This window comes from Phascolarctos cinereus, unplaced genomic scaffold (assembly GCF_003287225.1).
Source record: "Phascolarctos cinereus isolate Bilbo 61053 unplaced genomic scaffold, phaCin_HiC Scaffold_3;HRSCAF=262, whole genome shotgun sequence".
NCBI classification, from domain to species: domain Eukaryota; kingdom Metazoa; phylum Chordata; class Mammalia; order Diprotodontia; family Phascolarctidae; genus Phascolarctos; species Phascolarctos cinereus.
This window is the reverse complement of record NW_027555736.1, coordinates 190,613,582-190,633,414: the sequence shown is the minus strand read 5'-3', so window position 1 is coordinate 190,633,414 and position 19,833 is coordinate 190,613,582. Positions and strand designations below refer to the sequence as shown.

Sequence of the window (19,833 nt, the reverse complement as noted above, 5' to 3'; positions counted from 1 at the left end):
GGACCCTAAGGATGGAGATTTGTCATCAAGCCAGTGAATAAAAGAATGGGGAGCCTAATCTCCCTAATTGAAAGTTGGGCTTCTTTAGCACTGAATCTGGCACAAATGACTAGGAACAGAACAGAGTATGGTATAGGACACCAGCCCCTGTAATCTTACCATGGTATCTCTACTAGAATAAAAAAGGGGAAAAAATTGTTAAACAAGGGATGACGATTAGACAACTCAAGTTCCCTATTGTGATCCCTGCAATACCAAGAGAACACCAAAAAGTCCCCTAACACAGAATCTTTGAGCAGACTCTTTGTGATGAACTAATGGGAGGACGTGGACAAGAATAGCACAGGATGGGAAGGCTTGGATAATTTGTGATCTAGAGGGGACAGACAAGGTCATAGATACACTGGAGGATTGAAGTATTATCATTTTAAGTGTCAGTCAGGGGATCTGGGTAGAAAGAGCAGTGTCTGTTCATGAAAACAGACCCAACTGGAAAAAAGAGAATGTGTTAGGGAGGGGTGAGACAAAAAGACTGGATAGGTATGATATGACCATATTGTGAAGGGCCTTGAATGTCAAACGAAAGATTTTAGACTCTATTCTGTAATAACAACAACAATAAACATTTACATAGTACTTTAAGACTTGCACAGTCCATTACATATCTCATTTAATCTGGAGGCATTGGGGAACCAATAGAGATTCCTGAGCAGGGCTGAGACAGGATGAAATTGACATTCCAGAAATATTAACATGATACGTGTGCAGGAAGAATGAGAGGTTGGGGGAGAATAGAGTTAGAGAGAATGTCACAGTAGTCCAAGTGTGAGTGAGGTCAGAGAAGCCTGAACAAAGATGATGATAGTAAAAATGTTGAGGAAGAAATAAATGAGCTACATTTTGAAGAATCAATAGGACCTGATGCCAAGTTGGCTCACAGGGCAGCACTCCCTGACCATCAAAAACGATAGATTGGACTAAATGTCCCCTGGAGTCCCTACCAGCCCTGGATCTACAGTAAAGGAGAAGGAAGAGTCCTGGTAATTATCCAGGCCACATAAATGGTTTTACTGAACAGGAAGGAAGAATTTTGATTACTCAATATATACTAAAGGTCCTACACCAGGGTATGAGATGAGAAAAGTGCTGGGTCATGGAAATCAAGAATATGTTGTAATTCAGGAATTCACCACGCTACTCCCTGTCTTTTGGCAATCCACCTTTGTGACTAATGGTATCATTGCCTCTTCGTGACTAATGGTATCAATGTCTTATATGTTTAGCCACTGGATCACTCCACAGCTTTTTAAATGGAGCAATCTCACAGTTTTCTCTTTTACTCAGCCCTGTGGGAGAATATGGCAGATTTCTGCCACAGAGAATTTTAAACGTTGAACATTTGTTTAAACATTAATCTTGGAGGTGACTGCTCTAGTAAGAGAACAAGATTAAAGCAACAGCCAAAGACCAAAAAGCCTGAATGTTTTGGATGGTGATCTGGGAGTGGGGGTGGGGAACCAGATTTGAAGATCTCTGATTCCTTCATTCCCTTCCATATTATGAGCCCTTGTGGGCAATGGTTTTCCGAAGGACAGTAAAGTCACTATAGATATGCACATATGTATGTGTGTATATGTACATATGTGTACACATGTGCATACATGTATGTATGTACGTACAATAAATCATTTGTTCTTTGTTGTTGTTCAGTCATTTCAATTATGCCCGACCGACTCCTCATGACCCCATTTGGGGTTTTCTTGGCAAAGATACTGGAGTGGTTTGTCATTTCCTTTTTCAGCTCATCTTACAGATAAGGAAACTGAGGCAAACAAGGTCACACAGCTAGGAAGTGTCTTGTCTGAGGCTGGATTTTAACCCAGGTCTTCCTTACTCCAGGCCCCATACTCTATCCATCGTTGCTCTCTTTCAGGCCTCCCATTTCCCAATGAGAAATTCACTATCCCAAACACTCCTTCATAGGCATCTGTTCCTTCAACTTGATGTAGTGCAAAAAAAGCTCTGGTCTTGGAATCTAAAGACCAGGAGTCCATCCCCAACTCCCATACTTACTAGCTGGATGATCCCAATGCAAATTCACTTATTTCAGCACTATGAGCCTCAATTTTTCTCATATATAAAATGGAGATAATAACCTATTTCTTAGGAGAAAACTTCTTTGTAAACCTCAAAGAGCTATGTAAATTAACTGGAGAGGAAGCATTATTTGGGGGGTTGTTTTTTGGTGTTTTTTTAAAGTTCAAGTGTTGCCCAAAAAATGGCTAATATTGTTAATCAATGCAATAAATAAGAAATGGACAAAAAACAAAATTTCAGACAATAAAATTCCCCCAACCTCAATCAAGAAAAAAGGAAAAATTAGGCAATTAATTGGGTCACTCAAATATATAAAGATGTGTTCTTTACCATAAATTTGCAAATATTTGCCTTCATTCTGTTTCAGTTTAAAAAACATCTTGGATGTTTTCCCTTCCAATTTAACGTACAGAAGAAATTATTCAGTCCCATCCTTTCAGATGCCACATTTCAGCCCAACTAGTAAGGATTTTCTTATAAATTCCCTTTCAGTTCCTACAAATATCAGAGCATATGTATAACTGGCCTGGGGAACACAGATAAAGGGAAAAGACTACAAATTTGGAACTGGAAGTAAGCTCAGAAGCTATCTAGTCAAGCTCCCTCATTTTACAGATAAATGTACAGAAAAAAAAGGGAGAAATCTGGAATCAAAAGTTCTGGTATAAAGTTAATTTTACTGAAGTGACAAAGTATTTCCTAGTCTGGACCTTGGTTTTCCTCCACCTATAAAATGGGCATCCTAATGTTTATCTCCCCTTTAAGGGGACAAGAATTCTTTTAGATCCTTGGCTGAACTGTGCTATTATTAACAAGCAAAGTATAGACAGAGAGTTGGACAGTTAGAAAAGTCAAATTATTTCCAAGAATTCAATGTCTAGGATCAAAAATAAATGGAGGCATAATGAGACAAGGATGCAATGAAGTTTTACGTGATTTGTCTGGAAGAACAGTTCCCAAAGTTTAGCCCAAGGATACTTGAGAGGCTCTGTTACCTTTTCATGGGTCTTCAAGATCAAAACTATTTTCACAATAATACCAAGAAATTATTTGCCTCTTAAAATATTCCTTTTCCTTGTCTGTGTGAAGACAGATTTTCTTCATATACTTCAACCAAAATATGCAGAAGCAAATATGAGAATCTAGTTATCTTCTATTAAGCCAGACATCAAGAAGATTTGAAAAATATATAAAATTAATACCACTCTCTTCTTACTAAGTTATTTTTATTTTAGAAAATATAATTTTTTCATAAAAATGTATTATTTACATTAGCATATGTGACTTTAATATTATTTTAAATGAACTAATAAATGTTTTTAAATTTTATCAACTTTAAATTCTGATATGGTAAAATTTAATAGCTATAACCCATATAAATGAAAAAGCTCTTTGGAGTCCTCAATGATTTTTAAGTGTAAGAGAGTCCTGAGAGCAAAGCTTGAAAAATGATGGTTTCAGATAACCTGTCTTCAATTAGCTGCATGTACAGATTTCAGGAGTCCAAACTTTAATGGCTTAAGCATAATGAGAAAAGTTTTCCTTTTGAGAACTATATACAAAGCACTGTCTTTAGATGCAAGTGAAACAAAAATAGAGGGCATAGTTCCTACCATCAAGGAGTATACAAACTGGTGGAGAAAGACCAAGTACAAAAATAACTGTGACAGATGGGAGAGCAAGTTAAGTACCAAGGAGAGATCCCAGCAAAATGTTCTAAGAAATTTTGACCATTGAAACATTTTTCTCACCCACCAGTGTTTCCTGGGGATTTGTTTCTGTCTAAGGAGCTGAGAACTGTGCTAGCCATGAAGGAACACAGGGAGCTTCTACATTTCCACCTCAAACCCCTGGAAAACCAAATCTTCTCCCAGTCTAGTTGGGTAAAAAGCATAATCCTTTGGCATGAACATATCTGCTCTCAATCCCAATAAGAAGCAGTATGGTGTGATGGATTGACAGAGGGTCTGAATTCTAGTCTCAGCTTTTCCATCACCCATTAAGATAGACAAACAATCTCATTTCTCTGCAGCTCAGTTGTCTTGTCTGTTAAATAAGGGGGTCAGACTAAATGGTCCCTTCCAGCCCTATGATTTTATGACAAAGTAAACCTTAGGCTTAAAGCCCAGTGATTATGTCCCCTGATGGTCTGGGGAGTCCATGTCAATCAAATCAATCAAAAATTATTTATCAAGTGTTTACTATGTGCCAGGCACTGGAGATAGAAGTACAAAGGATTAAATAATCCCTATTTGGAAAGAACTTAAATTCTAATGGGGAAGATAACAAGTACATATAAAAACAGATGCAGCACAAATATAAAATGAATAAAAATAAATAATATATGCAAAGCACTTAAATTACAAGGTAGTTTTGGAAAGAGGGCACCAGTTGTTGGGAAGATCAGGAAATTCATGCAGAATATGGTACTTATGAGTTGCATCCTAACAAAAGAGGGAGACTCTTGAGATGGAAGTAAGGATAGAGTATATTCCAATATGGAGGATGTCCAACACATAGGCAGAAAAATGGGAGATGGAGTATCCTGGGCGATGAACAGAAAGCAAGGCGGTTTGGATGGCTCTAGAGGATAGGAGAAGGAATAATGTCTACTGAGGCTGGAAAGGTGAGTTGGAATCAGGCTGTGTAGGGTTTTTATATTTAAATAGGGAAGTTTATCTTTTATCCTAGAGGTAATAAGGTAGACACTGAAGTTAATTGAGTAGGGGAGTTACATGGTCAGTTCTCTCCTTAAATAATATTACTTTAACAACAGTAGGATGGGCTGGTATAGTGAAGGATGAGGTAGTGATAATAATTAGGAGGCTGATGCAATAATCTAGGCAAGTAGCATAACAGTGAAAAGAAGATCTGAAGGCCCAGGATCCTAGATTATAGGCAGCTAGACAGCCCAGTGGATAGAGCACCAGATGTGGAATTAGAAGACCTGAATTCAAATTCAGCCTAAGACTCTGATTAGCTATGCAACCTTGAGCAATTCACTTAACGTCTGTCTCTGCCTCAGTTTTCTCATCTGTGAAATGGAGATAATAATAGTTGCAAGAATAAAATATTTGTAAAGCACTTTGCAAACCTTAAAGCACTACATATGTGCTATTTATTATTAAAGTACTATATAAGTGCTATTTATTATTATAGATTTAAACTGGAACTTTAGAGGTCATTTCATCCATCTCCCTCATCTTGCAGATGAGAAACTGAGACCAAGAAAGGCTAAATGACTTCCCTCAGGTCATACAAGTAGTAGAGCCACCCTCTCCACCCTCCCCCTGTTCTCTGACTCCAAATCCAGTACACTTTCCACTATTGTACCTCATTGCCTGGTAAGTCAGCAGATGGAGTTCAAGTCCCCTTCTCTCCTGCTTCATGGGAATTCACTCACCTCCTCTGAGCCTCAGTTTACACATCTTATAAATGAAGGGGGCTGGACCAGATGATCTTCAAGGTCTCTCCCTGCTCTCTAAATGCCATGATAAAACATCACTCACTTAAAACATAAATGCTTGCTGCTCTTGGAGCCAGTCAAGTTACTTGCATAAAGACTCTCCCTGGTAGAAAATGATTATATAAAACTTAAATAAGATCCAGGCTAGAGCTCAGTATTTGTCCCTGGAGACAACAGGAGCTATTCTGTTAAAGTTGCTTGGAAACCAAAAACAGGACATAGAAAGCTATCTCTAGAGGCCTCAGCACACAGCTGTCCTGTGGAAGATGGATTAGACTTTTTCTGCTTGGCCCTTAAGGATAGAATGAGTTTGATTTAGGCTCAGGATAAGTAAAAACCTTTTTAACAATTAAAGCTATCCCAAACGCTCCTTGGCAGCTAGATGGAATCAGGAAGACCTAAGTTCAAATCTGACCCCAGACATTTCCTGGTTGTGTGACCCTGGGCAAGTCACTTTACCCTGTTTGCCTCAGTTTCCTCACCTGTAAAATGAGCTGGAGAAGGAAATGGAAAACCACTCCAGTATCTTTGCCAGGAAAACCCCAAATGGGGTCCCGAAGAGGTAGACATGGCTGAATAACAAGCAACCAGGAACAAAAGTTTCTTACGGAGAAGTCTTCCTGACTCCAGGCCTGTCAATCTATACACTGCACCACCTAGCTGCCCCTTACTTGGCACATAGAAAGCATTTAATAAATACTTGTTGATTGGTCTGAAATAAGTGAGAACCTCTCATTTGAGAATCACCTCCGGATACTTTCTCTTTTAAATTTTGAGGCAATTGGGGTTAAGTGACTTGCCCAAGGTCACACAACCAGAAAATGTCTGAGGTCAGATTTAAACTTAGGTCTTCCTGACTTCAGGGCCGGTGCTCTGCACATTGCAGACACTTATCTTGAGCAATGATCTCTTTCTCCAGTTCCTTTCCCCCCACTTTAGGCCACTTTCGCAAATTTCACCACTACAGGAGGTGCTAACTGAACTCTTGTTTTTTCTTCTTCCCAAATGCTTTCTCTCCTTCCCCTGCCAACATTCCTTGGATTATGCAAGCTTTAGAGCCCAATGAACTTAAAAGGAGAAAAATAAAGAATAGCAGAGAGAACCCTGGTTTCATTCCCATCTGCAGCCCAGTCCCACTTCTATTGCTACCTGAAGGAGTTTATGGGGAGGAAAGAGATTTGGGATTAAAGAAGAGTTCATTGAAAAAGGGAAGGGGATGCTGAAACACCATGGACACCAAAACCCTGTGTCATGAGCCTGGCCTCATGCCTTAGAAGCCACTTCCTGTGTTATAACTCATAGGATTAACTAGCTTAAAAACACAAGATAGAAGCGGGAAATAGTCCTAGCATGGAATGTGGGTTTTCTATCAACACGTTGTTTTTTTCCCCCTGTCAGACTCTCTAGATCATCCTACATGTGACCCAGCTCAGCTGCAGCCCTCTGGACTCCCACTTCTATTTAAACATTTGTTAGGACTATAGAAAGGGATTGATCCTGTGATTTTATGGCACAGGGTGCCGCTGGATGATGAAACTTCCTCTGCCAATGCAGGTCATCACCTTCATTTATATTATGAGAAGAGTTGCCTAGGACATTGGAAAGTTAAATGACTTGCCCAGGGTCACACAGTGAATACATGACAGAGACAAGATTTGAATAGAGGTCTTCCTGGCTTCAAGGCAGATCTTAGATCCACTCCACCACATTATGCCTCTCAGGGACCCTCCCTGTCCCCTCCCAAAAAAAGCAACACAAAATTAAAGCTGTCAGCTCCCAAGCCACTAGTCTTTTCAGCTTTGTTTTGTTTTGTTTTGTTTTTAAGCAGCTAAAAGCAACCATTCCCTCTCAAAACACAAATGCTTCCAGTTGGTTCTTTTCTCTATTTAGAATTATTTAGAGAGAAAGAAGGAAAGAGGTATAGATTGCTTAATAGGACCAACTGCTGGATCTAAAAGTTTCTGCTCAGTTGGTGGGCACAGTTAGTTATATCTGAAATATAAGCCCTCTCTGAGGCTAGATGGACTGGAGAACTCTGGCTGTCAGGCCTCTGCCGCTTACTGGCTGTGTGATCCTGAGCAAAGCAGTGAACCTCTTAGTATTCTGGACCCTCTGGAACTCAAAACTTTATTTTAAAAATTGTTTTAACATGTAATTGAGGGGAAATAAATTTTTTAAAAAGACTTTAAGCTTCAGAACAGTTGTTGAACTGCACTGATAGAGGGAATTTTCTTACCAGAAGATACTTACTCCATTGTAAACAGATTTAGATTTTTTTTTTTTAGGTTATGAAACATTGTGGCAGCTGGGTATTGCAGTGGTGCCCAGGCCTGGAGTCAAAAAGAGTCATCTTCTTTCCAAGTTCAAAGCTCTCCTCAGACATTTACTAGCTGTGTGACCTTGGGCAAGTCAGTTCACCCTGATTGCCTCAAAAAAAAAACACAAAGTGAGTCATGAAGAGTCAGACATGACTGAAACAACTGAATGCACCATAAACCCACTATAAATATTATGTTCATTTTACAGATAAAGAAGGAGGAGCAAAGAGGTTGAATGATTTGCTCTTGATCATGGAGGAAGTGTGTAGAATTCAAAGACATTTCCCTACTGACTCTAAGTCCATGAGCTGTCTCTTGCTACCAGAGTACAGCCAAGATCACCTTCCACTCATTCAGGGATGGCCAATCTCAAATTAGGCAACCAATATGGAGAGCAAACAGAAAGAGTCCAAAAAGTTGCTAATTCTATCTTTCCAGTACCTAGCCAGGCTCCTTGTACTTTCAAAAATAACAGCTAACATTTATTTATACAGCATTTTCAGATTTGCAAGATGTTTTATGTATATTATCTCATTTATCTTTGCAAGGACCTAATGAGGTAGACTATTATCATCCCCATTTTACTGATGAAGAAAACGGAGGCTGGGGGAAGTTAGGTATCTTGCTCAAAGTCACAAGACTGGGAAGTATTTGAGGCATCCAAAGCTCTCTCCACTACACCAAGATGCAGCTGACCCCACCCTTACCCTCACTCGCCCCCCACATACATTCATACACACACACACACACATGCTGCTATTTTTCCCAACTGCTACCAACACACTGTTCTATATGAGTCTGCAACTCTACCCTGTTGGAACTCCAGGAACTCTTGACTCTTATATTACAGCATCAGACCTCTAGATTATCAGGGAGAAGTGTTGCGCTTCTTACAGTTTGTGTAATTAACACTACTGAGCCTGAGGAACACGGTCCTTGCTCTCTGCCTGTTTAAAACTTAAAGCCAGCACAGAAAGCTTGTAAACACAAACCGCAACAGAATAGCATAAATGCTTCAGCCCAAATCCCTGTTCTCAGCACTCTGCCCAGGTCAGAAGCTCCCCAAAGAAGGGTAAAGATAAGAGACCAGCAATAGCTAAGCACTCTGGAGAAAAGAAATCAAGTTTAACCGGTACCTAAATGAAACACCTGCTCCTCCGTCCCAAGCTCCCGCCCAGGCAAACTGAGTGGCCCCTCAGAGGGGGAATAAAAACACAGTTCGAATCCCCAGGGCTTTGGCTCTAGTGGGAAGGGGGCGGAGTTGGGATGACAGCCCAGCCCGAAGGGATGAGATCCGTCTTCCTGGAGAGTGTAGAATCCCCCTGCCAAATTTCCCTCCGAGTTAGCGGTCGCCGACCCGGTGCATCTTACCAGGGGAGAGGGGTAGATAGTTTGCAGAGCAACAGGGTGTCGCCTTGTCAGGGCCAGGGCTGCATCGAGCACCGAGCCCCGCCTGTTCGTCTGCCAAAACCCGACGTCAATCCCTACACAGTCCTGCCCTTCCCAGCCCAGCCCAGCCTCAGGAACCTGGGGGCGGGGGCTGGGAGGAAAGATCCTAGCTCTGAGCCACGCCACCTCACCCTAGAAGTTCTTACCGACGCTGGACCGCGGCACTCAAACGCCCCCGGGCGCTAAATGGGTCATCGGGATGACCCGAAAGACAAATACCTTTTTCTCTGAGGGTCCGGGTGAGCCCAAGGTCTCAGCCTGCAGCTGTGTAACCCCCAAAGCCACAGCCTCCTGGAAACACACACTGGCCCTCTCCTTCCCTAGCAGTAGGGCTCAAATTGCTAAGAGAAGTAAGAAGGCTATGGTATTGAGTAATGTTGACAAGACTCGGACATGAAACCAAAACTCAGTAGAGGTGGAAAGCGAGTGAACGATATCACTCTGAGGTCCTAGCCGTTTTTCGTTTGCAGACAACCCTATTGATGTCCTACCCATTCCCGTGGCCCGCCTGGTGCCTCTTTTAGTATACCCAGAGCTTAGCACAGTGCCTGATTCAATAACAGGTTTTCGTTATTTTTGTTTGGGGCAGGTTGGGGGGGGTGCTTTTTTTTTTTTTTTAATAATGGTTGTTCTTAATAAGCAGGGGAGGAGAGGTTGTGGGCAGGAATCAACTATGTCTCTGCTTATCCCCGGATTCTTTCTCTACTGCCTACAAACATCCTCTATTAAAACCAAAAACTTTCACTTGATCCTACACTATCCCCCCCCTACCTCCCAGCTATTACGGCACAGCTCTTCATCTCTTTACAGGCAAAACCCTAGAAAAGCTGTTTCCACTTTTTGCCTCTGCTTTCAGTCTGGCTTCCATCCTCATCATTCCACTGAAACTTCTCTCTCCGTGGTTACTAATGATCTCTCTATTGCTAAATCCATTGGCTTCATCTCCACTGTCAGCCTCACTGACCTCTCTGAAGCATTTGACATTACTGATTACAGCCTTTCTTTCTGGATCCTTTCTCTAAGTTTTCATGATATTATTTTGTCACGGTTCCCTTACTATCTGTCAGCAGTCTTTCTGTTTCCTTTGAGGGTTTATCATCCATGTCCCAACCCTTATGTGTGACTGTACCCAGGGTTCTGTCCTGGGCCTTTCTTTCTCTTCTCTCTTCTCTCTCTCTCTCTCTCTCTCTCTCTCTCTCTCTCTCTCTCTCTCTCTCTCTCTCTCTCTCTTCTCTCTCTCTCTCTCTCTCTCTCTCTCCCCCTCTCTTTCTCTCCCTCTCTCTTCCACACCTTCTCCCTCTTTCCATCTCTCTCCCAATCAGCTCTCATTGGGGTTGTTTGTAGGCAACTGGGAAGGTATCAAGAGACAGACTGAAGATAATTAGTAGGAGGGAGTGAATAATAAGTGGGGACAATCTATTAGAGAAGAGTGGCAGGGTTAGAATCAAAGTACCAGTAGAGTGGATTGCTAGGGGAAAGAATACAAGACAAGACTAAATAGGGGCAGCTAGGTGGCGCAGTGGATAGAGCACCGGCCCTGAAGTCAGGAGGAACTGAGTTCAAATGTGACCTCAGACCAACTACTTGACACTTACTAGCTGTGTGACCCTGGGCAAGTCACTTAACCCCATTGCCTAGCCAAAAGACAACCCCCCCCAAAAAAAAGACTAAATAAAAGAAGATAATACTGGGGATGATATCAAGGGTTGTGAGACAAGCAGGCAGGGAGGAAAAGGGACACCTAACTATGAATGGCCTTCAAATGAAAATATGGGGGGGGAGATACAATGAAAAAAGCTGTAGGAGAGAAAAGGTTTAGAATTGCTGTTGTGGTAAATGGAAAAGAAAATCAATTAAAGAGGAGTAAAAGTCATACCCTCCACCCCACCAGCTGCAGTGAGGGCAGTTGAATTGAGATAATAAAAATTTGCACCCCGACCCAGTCAGCAAAGTTAAGTGACTTTCTCCAGCTGAAAACAGAAGCATGTGAAATAGGGTGTTGGACCTGGATTGAAATCAAGCCTCAAACACTCTCTAGCTGTGTGACTAGAGGAAGTCACGTGACCTGACAAGGCAAGCCGATGTGCCCCAGTTTCTTCAACTGTAAAGTGAGGATAATAACAGCACTTACTTTGAAGAGTTGTTGTCAACGATACATGAAATAATATTTGTAAAGCACTTAGCAAGGTTCTTGGCACATAGTAGGTACTATATAAATTCTTCATTCCCTTTCCTGCTCCCCCCTGAGTAGGTAACAGGCAGGATAGTAAGAATACTTTAGCACTAGGGTGAACAAGGAAGAAGGCAAGAGGTTAGAGGAGCGGGGACTTATTGACTAAAAGAATTAAGACTGGAAAGGGATAAGCTGCAAATACCTTGGTATTTAGAAAGTACTAAAGGATAGGAAGGAAGATTTCCTAGAGACCTCGAAAAGTACTGAGCCAAAGAGAATTAGACATCAGTCAAGGTGAGGGTAAAGAATCAGTTTAGGAGCCGAGAGGCACAGAGAAAGACGGAATGAAAGGGGATTATGATGACATAAGAGGAATTTCAGAGTTCTTTATCCTGGAATAGAACCCTAAAGGGCAATGATAAAGTCAAGATTGTGACCATCTCCTGTCCATGGTCTAGGTGCAGCAGAGAAGTAAGTCCTGGGAGTTTAATAGATTAGTAAGCTGAAAGGTTAGGGTGTTTGAAAGAACACTTTTATGATATGTTGAAGTCTCTTAGTATAAAGGCGATAATAAGGCTAGGAATAAATACTATTAGCCAAGTACTGAACACTCAGAGAAAGGAGAATGTAATGGGCATGTAATTGCCACTAGGATCTGAATCGAGGGATAAATTTGCTGGCATGAATCTAAATGAGAAGTTGCTGAGTAGAAGTTAAAGAGAGGGAGAATCTGGAAATGGCAATGGTGGTAAGTGGTAGTCAGACTCCAGGAACTAGAAGAGCAGTAGTGGAAAGGATGGCCAGGGATGCAGTGTCATGATGCCACGTCCCTGGGAGTGCCAGTCGCTCCTCTGTTCTAGAAGCTTCAGGTACTCCCTATTGCCTTTAGGATAAAGTGAATTCTTTCTGGCAGTTAAATCCCTTTGCAATTAGCCTACAATCCATCTGTGCAGACCAAGTACACGCCACTGTCCCTCACACACTGTATACGCTTCCCTGAAGCCAAACCGGACTATCTGGTTTTCTCTAGATGGGATATTCCTTCTCCATCTCTGCCCCATCCCCACCTCTTAATCTAGGATGTTTGCCCTCCTTACCTGTGGGAACCCCTTGCAACTCCCTTCAACGAAGGCTCAGCTCCAATGCTACATCCTTAAAAAAAAACACCTCTTCTGACTCCCCCAGTTCTAAGTACCCCACTCCAAAATACTCCACATCTCCAGAAAAGCACAAAAAGACTTTCTGCTCCCATTCAAGCACTCAGGCTTACAATGTATCAAAATTTATCAAACCCAGCCAAAAACCTCAAAACAGAAAGGAGTAACAACCCAAGCCCATGAACATTCAAATCATTCCTTGCTTTCTTTCTCCAAATGGGCCTCAGCTTTCCTGAGGAACTATACCACAACGGATAAAGTGCTGGGCCTGGAGTCAGGAAAACCTAAGTTCGAATCCAGCCTCTGATACATACTAGCTGTATGACCCTGGACAAGTCATTTAACCTTTCCTTCAGTTTCATTGTCTGTAAGACAGGGAGACCTCCCCGAGTTGTGATCATGAATGAGACAATTTTAAAGCATTTTGCAAACTTTAAAGAACAACATAAATGCTAGCAGCAGTAGTAGTAGTAGTGATAACAATAGTAACAGTACTGTAGGGTTGAGTTACCCTGCAAAAAGAAAGCACCTGTGGTTACTAGATTCAACCTTCTTGGACCTATACAGTCTACCTCCTTGTCTGACAGGATTATCGAATGGGCAAAGTCTGACTTTGCTTCTTCAACTCGTGGCTGCTTCTTGATAATCCTTAGCTCCTGCTTAACCTTATAACCTTTATACTTGGCATCCAGGAACTAGTCCTCTCCTTTGCAAGAATCTCAGAGAACTCAGTGTGGTCCAGGAACTCCTCCTGTCACTGATACAGACTCATTCTGAAACTCCAAGCTGGTTCCTGGCTGCTCTACCACTGCCTCCAGCCTCAGCCATCTCAGGACCTACGGACTGTTTCATAGTTCCACAGAAAGGCTTCAAAGATCCACAGGCTTTCCCTCTAGGTGATGGTGCTGTTCAGTCATTTTTCAGTTGTGTCTGACTCTTCCTCATCCCATTTGGGATTTTCTTGGCAAAGATACTGGAATGGTTTGTCATTTCCTTCTCAGGCTCATTTTGCAGATGAGGAAATTGAGGCAAACAGGATTAAGTGATTTGCCCAGGGTCACACAATTTATAAGTGTCTGAGGCTGAATTTGAACTTGGATCTTCTTGACTCTAGGCCTACTGCTCTATCTACCTAGCTGCCCCCTCCAGGTAACAGAATCCAATTTGTGAGGCTCCTCTCAATTCTGTTCTCTTCATTTTTGTGTCTGCTCTTGCTTTTAAAGGTTATATCTAAAGTATAACCACAGTGTATGACTGTCAATCATCCTCAAACTCAGTGTTAATAGGGATGCTTCCTCCTTTTCCTCTGTCTTCAGTGGCAGAATAAAGGCTTCATCCAAGGATGGTGAGATGGGCTAAAGACATTGGCCAGAATCTATACCCTTTGTATATCTTTCTATGGCTTTTGCTTTTTTTGTTTGTTTGTTTGCTTTTTGGTGAGGCGATCAGGGTTAAGTGACGTGCCAAGGGTCACACAGCTAGTAAGTGTTAAGTGTCTGAGGCTGGATTTGAATTCAGGTCCTCCTGACTCCAAGGCCATAACTCTATTCACTGCGCCACCTAGCTACCCCTTTCTCTGGCTTTTAAAGCCTTCCCCTGGCACCTTTCTACCTTTCTTACACATTACTCCCTCCACAGTCTCTGTAATCCAGTGACACTGACCTTCCTGCTGTCCCTTACACATGACAATGTATCTCCCAACTCCATGCATTTTCATTGGCTGTCCCCCATATCTGAAACTCTTCTTCTTCATCTCCACCACCTGTCCTCCAGGTTTCCTTCAAGATTCAGCTCAAATCCTACCTTCTGGAGGTTTCCTGGTTCCATCCTCCCCACTGCTACCCCAGTCTCTTCTTTTTAAGATTACTCTTAGTATCTTGTCTGTATATAGTTATTCACATGTTATCTTCCACCACTTGAATATAAGCTCCTTGAGGGTAAGAGATGTTTTGCTTTTTTTTTTGTATCTCTCACATTTAATACAGTCCCTGGCCTGCACATAGATTACTTAATATAGTTGTCCCTTCCACATGTCGAGAGTTAAGGGTATGGCACCCCCATGATCTGGAAAAACCAAATGTAAAATTTTTTGGCCCTCCCTTCGTACCAGAGAAGTCTGAATTTTTTCTTTCTTTTTTTTTAATGGGGTATTTATAGTACCTTATTGTAAAATTTGGGTTAAGGATTTGGTCATAGGCTACATGTAGGTCAATATTAAGTGAAAATTACTATATGAAAAAGAACTTTTCTGTGTCATCTGCTGGCCTGCTTGTGTCATCGGCAAATTCCGTAAAACTCCCCAAGAATCCCCATTTAATTTCTTATGCCAACCCACAGTATGTTGAAACCTCTGTAGGGAAAGTCACAACGTGTAAGGGATAACTGTAAATGCTTATCGGCTTAAGAGCTTTACCCAATAAAGGATCTTGTGAGCGGTCTTCAGCTACCTCCACATAGCTGCAGATTCTCCAGTATCAGGCTACTAGGAAGGACTTTCAGGGATAGCAACCATTGCTCCTCTCTTCTCCTCTTCTCTTCCCATCCTCCACAGTCCAATAGTTCAAAAAGTATACATCACCCTACAGGCTACATTCAGAGCAAATCTCAGAGTTGCCCTCTGGGTTGGTCTGACCTGTCACTAGTGATTCCTAGCATAACTGAAATAAATACAACAGAGTTGGGATTGCAAAATCAGCCTCTAATTCTGGCAGCTTGATTAATTTTTTTCCTAATCTTTGGTTTTGAAATCGATGTTGTCCTTGGGTGAGCTGAATTTTAAATTTGTTGGTTTTGATAGTTCTGGGAAACACTAGAGTAATTTTTTAAAATACAGTGATCAAATTATATTATGATTTCAAATGTTTTGAAGCCCTAGTCCTGAGATTCTCCCTCCCCACCTCCTATCTATGGGCTTTGGATTTGGAGTAAGAGAACATGAGTTCAAATCCTAGCTCTTAGGGGCAGCTAGGTGGTGCAGTGGATAGCTCTCTGGCCTTGGAGTCGGGAGGATGTATGTGAGTTCAAATCCAGTCTCAGAACATGACACTTACTAGTTGTCTGACCCAGAGCAAGTCATTTAAACCCATTGCCTAAAAAAAAAATATCCTAGCTCTTTTATTAGCTGTATGTCATTGAGCAAGTCAGAAACTCTCTGACCCTCAGTTTTCTCATCTGTAAAATGAGCGGGTAGAACCTGTCACACCTTTAAGGTCCTTACTTAAATCCTAACTTTCTTTGACTCTTTTGTTGTTGTTTATTGTTGAGTCATTTCAGTCATTTTCTTGGCCAAGGTACTGGAGGGGTTTGCCATTTCCTTTTCTAGCTCATTTTACAGATAAGGAAACTGAGGCAAACAGTTACATGACTTACCCAGGGTCACACAGCTAGTAAGTATCTGAGGCCAGATTTGAACTCAGGAAGCTGAGTCCTCCAAGACCAGTGTTCTATCCACTGTGCCACCTAACTGCCCCTCCTTGACTCTAGTATCCCCTTAAGGAGTTACTACCCCACCTTTCTTATTATCCACTTCCAAATTTCTTGCATTAGTCTGTAGATTCAGTGCCCCTCCCTATCTACTTCCTGACCTCCCACTTATTTGACTCTTTAGGATTTGACTTCTGCATTTACCACTGTGCTAAAACTGTTCTCAAAAGTCAGTGCTTCTATTCTCTTCCCCCTCTTCAGTCTGTTCTCTGAGACCAGCTGCCAAATTGGTATTCCTAAAACACAGATCTGACCATATCATTCTCTTGCTCAAAAAACTTCTCTGGTTCCCTATCTTTAAAGCATCTACTACGTGCAAGGCGCTGCACATAGTGTTAGGCACTGAGATGCAAAGACAAAACAGCCTGCCCTGACGGGATGCAACATCTCCCCAGATTAGTGAAAACAAGATAATTTGAAGCGGAAGAAAGCACTAGCAACTGGAGGGATCAGGAAAAGTTCCCCTGAACAGGTGGTACATTAGATGGTTTGAAAGAAGCTAAGGACCCCGAGGGGCAGAATTGAGGAGGAATGCATTCTAGACATGCACTTATTTGTGGGGGTCAGCAGGGGGCACGTAGTTTAATGAGGATTCAGATGTTAGACTTTTGAGAAACTTTTCCACATGCTTCAGTTATTTCCAACCTACTGTTCTAAGTAAAAATTCAGGCTATATAGAAAATTTGTTTAAGCACCTTACCATTGTAGTGACAATCAGTTTGTGCACCAACATCTCGGGGTCATGAAGGAAAGAAGACCAGGGTCATACTCTAAATTATAGAGCCTCAGAGAGGTACTAGACAAAGACACTAGATGGCAGTACAACATTAAAATCTACTTGGCTCTTTTTATATGAAAATACCATATTTGTAAGCAATTCTATTCTCCAATTGTCTGTATTGCATAACTTAGCCCTTTATGATATCAGCACATTATGCTGTGTAATTAGTCATCTTCATTAATATCTTTAATGTCTGATAATACATAAAATTGATCTTTTTTGATGTTCTCTGTATCCTAGCAAAATGAGTTTAATGATTCTCTGGTTCTTAAAGCATCACAACTGTGCTGACATCCCCTTGAAAAAAATGTAGTGAAGACTGGAGGGGAAAAGTTACAATGACCAGTCTCCAAGCTCAAAGGTAACTGTTACAGCTCTCAGAATGGTTGATTGATAAGAATACTAGATTTGGAAGAGCTAGGTTCAAACCCCTCTGCCACTCAATGGCTGGATGACCTTGTCATGACCTTTTAAATCAATTACCTCTTCTGTAAAATAAGGGTATTACTTGTATCATCTAGTATGGGTTACTGGATAGGAAACTAGCCTCCAGGGGGCAGCTAGGTGACAAAGTGGATACAGCACTGACCTTGGAGGACCTGAATTCAAATGTGACTTCAGACACTTAATAGTTGTGTGACCCTGGGCAAGTCACTTAATCCTGATTGCCTCAAAAAAAAAAAAACTAGCCTCCAAGCCAGGAAGACCAGAATTCAAATCCTTTCTTTGTCACATACTGGCTGTGTGGCACCGGGCACCAGTCTCTTAACCTCTCAGTGACCCACACGATTCTACAAGACTTCAAGTTGCAGAGGAGGTGCTGATCTGCTCTGCTAGTTAAGTTTCTCAACATGAGTTCTTTATATCAATCAGTATAGGGATTTGGCTGGTCCAAATCTACCTAATAGGGTTGTTGTGAGGACCAGATGTATGTAAATTGCATTTGTAGCATAAAAGGCACTATATAATAATAGCTGTATATCATTATTATGCTCACTCTTTGGTTTGCAATACCGAGCAAAAGTAGGGGAGATCTCTAGAAATCAAGACCAATAACTGAGTTTGGAATTTTGTCATTTGATGCTTATTAACTCTAAAGAGAACTGTCATTTTCTGAAATGACAATGAAGGCTCTTAGCTAAAATTAAAACCTCACATAATAAATCGCTAGGCTTACTTGATTTCAGCTCCCTGCAAAAAGAATTTGCGGGAGTTACTTTGGGGAAGGGACAAAGTCACTATTTGGCTCTGGTTACATGCATACAGAGTGCTGTCTCAGAGCAGTATCATAACAGTATCATAACCTAGAATTTGAAAGTCACAGTCCAGGATAGAGAAGTAGATTATGATGGTGGCTCAACCCTAGAGATCAGGCATAGGGCAGGTCTAGACATGGATGTGGCTTTGGAACTAGTGACCTAACAATAACTGAGACTTGGCACAAGGCTAAGTATACATCTGCAAGTGAAGTCAGGCCTGAGGGCAAGTCAAGTCATTGGTAAGTTCTGGGATATTTTTGCTCCAGTCATTTCTAGAGAATCAACTGCTCAGTTCCAGTCAACTGCCCATTTGGGGAAGTTCAAGAAGGTAGATTAAAAGTAGCCCAAGTATAGGGGAAAGTTTTGTTAATACTAGAGGAACGAATTAACAGCTAACAAGAAAGCTTATGAAAAGAACTTCAATTCTAGCACATCAGAGAAGCTCAAATTCAGACAAGAGATTGCTTTAAAAACCTTTCCACTGTGTGACCCTGGGCAAGTCACTTAACCCTACTGCCTATCAAAAAAATAAAAAAATAAAAACTTTTCCATACTCTTCAAAATAAATAATTCCAAACAAGATGTGGGTTGGGTTGTTGTTTTTAAAGTTCAGACCACAAAGAAAATCTGTTGAATGATGAAAATCCCACTGTGCCCAGTTCTAATAGAACAAACTACAAATTACAAATATAACAAGTATAGTAGAGACACTAGATAGTCAGCAGATGGCAGCAAAAGTCACCTATTATAAGCCTGATAAGCCATTGTCATACCCTATTTACTAAGTTTGTAATGAGCCTATTCCCAAGCACTGGGTTGAAGGATAGAGCCATTCCTACTGCCATCCCATATTCAGAATAGTCTCCTAAAGTGATCTATTGGGATTGCTCCATGGCCTCCCCATCCCATCAGCATCGCTGTCAAGCTATTTATTTTGCATAAAGTTGATGGACATTATAATGTAAATTGCACATATGGCTTCTAACTCAAATCCAGCATCTTGATCTCAGTTGGAGAGTAGTTCCTTCAGAGCCACTAGGATCTGCTTTAGTCCCTGAATCTCAGAAAATGCTATCACACCAAAAAATAACACAAAGTTACAAAAAAATAACACAAAGGGCTCATTTTGCCACTTGCTAAAGTGATAGGGCAGAGGTGGCCTGGGAGCACTGATCTGACCATAATAGCATTTCCTAAGAATGTCCAAATTAACATATAGAACTGTAATTTTTATAATTGTAACATACCACTCATTTGGTACTTACATCGTAGTTATTTTTTCACATATACATTTCAAGTCTCCTCAAATAGATTTAAGTTTGGGGAGGACAGGAACCCCCAGTTCTTGTATCATCTTTTACTTTTCGTATTCCCCCCATCCCCAAGACTATATAGCATAGTGTCTTGGACATACCAGCAGCTCAATAAATATTTGATTATGATGCTAAAAGCTTACCTCATCACTGCCGATCATTTGCATATCTCTTCCCATTGGCTGGTGAAATTCAAGTCTAGGATTATGGTGAACCCCTATACATGTGTGTTTAGTCAATTCCAACTTCGCTACATTTCTAAATACTGTGGATATATTTATGGTCTGAGGGGATGGGTAACATATCACAAATTCATCAGATTGATTATATTTGCCAT

At 41.3% G+C, this 19,833-nt stretch overlaps 1 protein-coding gene across 6 annotated transcripts in view; it reads right to left on the bottom strand.

Annotated features, from left to right (window-relative positions):
* SQOR (sulfide quinone oxidoreductase) overlaps positions 1-19,581 on the bottom strand; it is a 71,648-nt gene extending 52,067 nt beyond the window's left edge. For 2 of the 6 annotated variants that reach the window (XM_078151392.1, XM_021009286.2), the window contains exon 1: positions 19,449-19,581. The gene's annotated coding sequence lies outside the window, so the exon portion shown is untranslated. The other 4 variants (XM_078151391.1, XM_021009283.2, XM_021009285.2 and 1 more) reach the window with 3 other exon arrangements.
* Between the last annotated feature and the right edge of the window lie 252 nt (positions 19,582-19,833).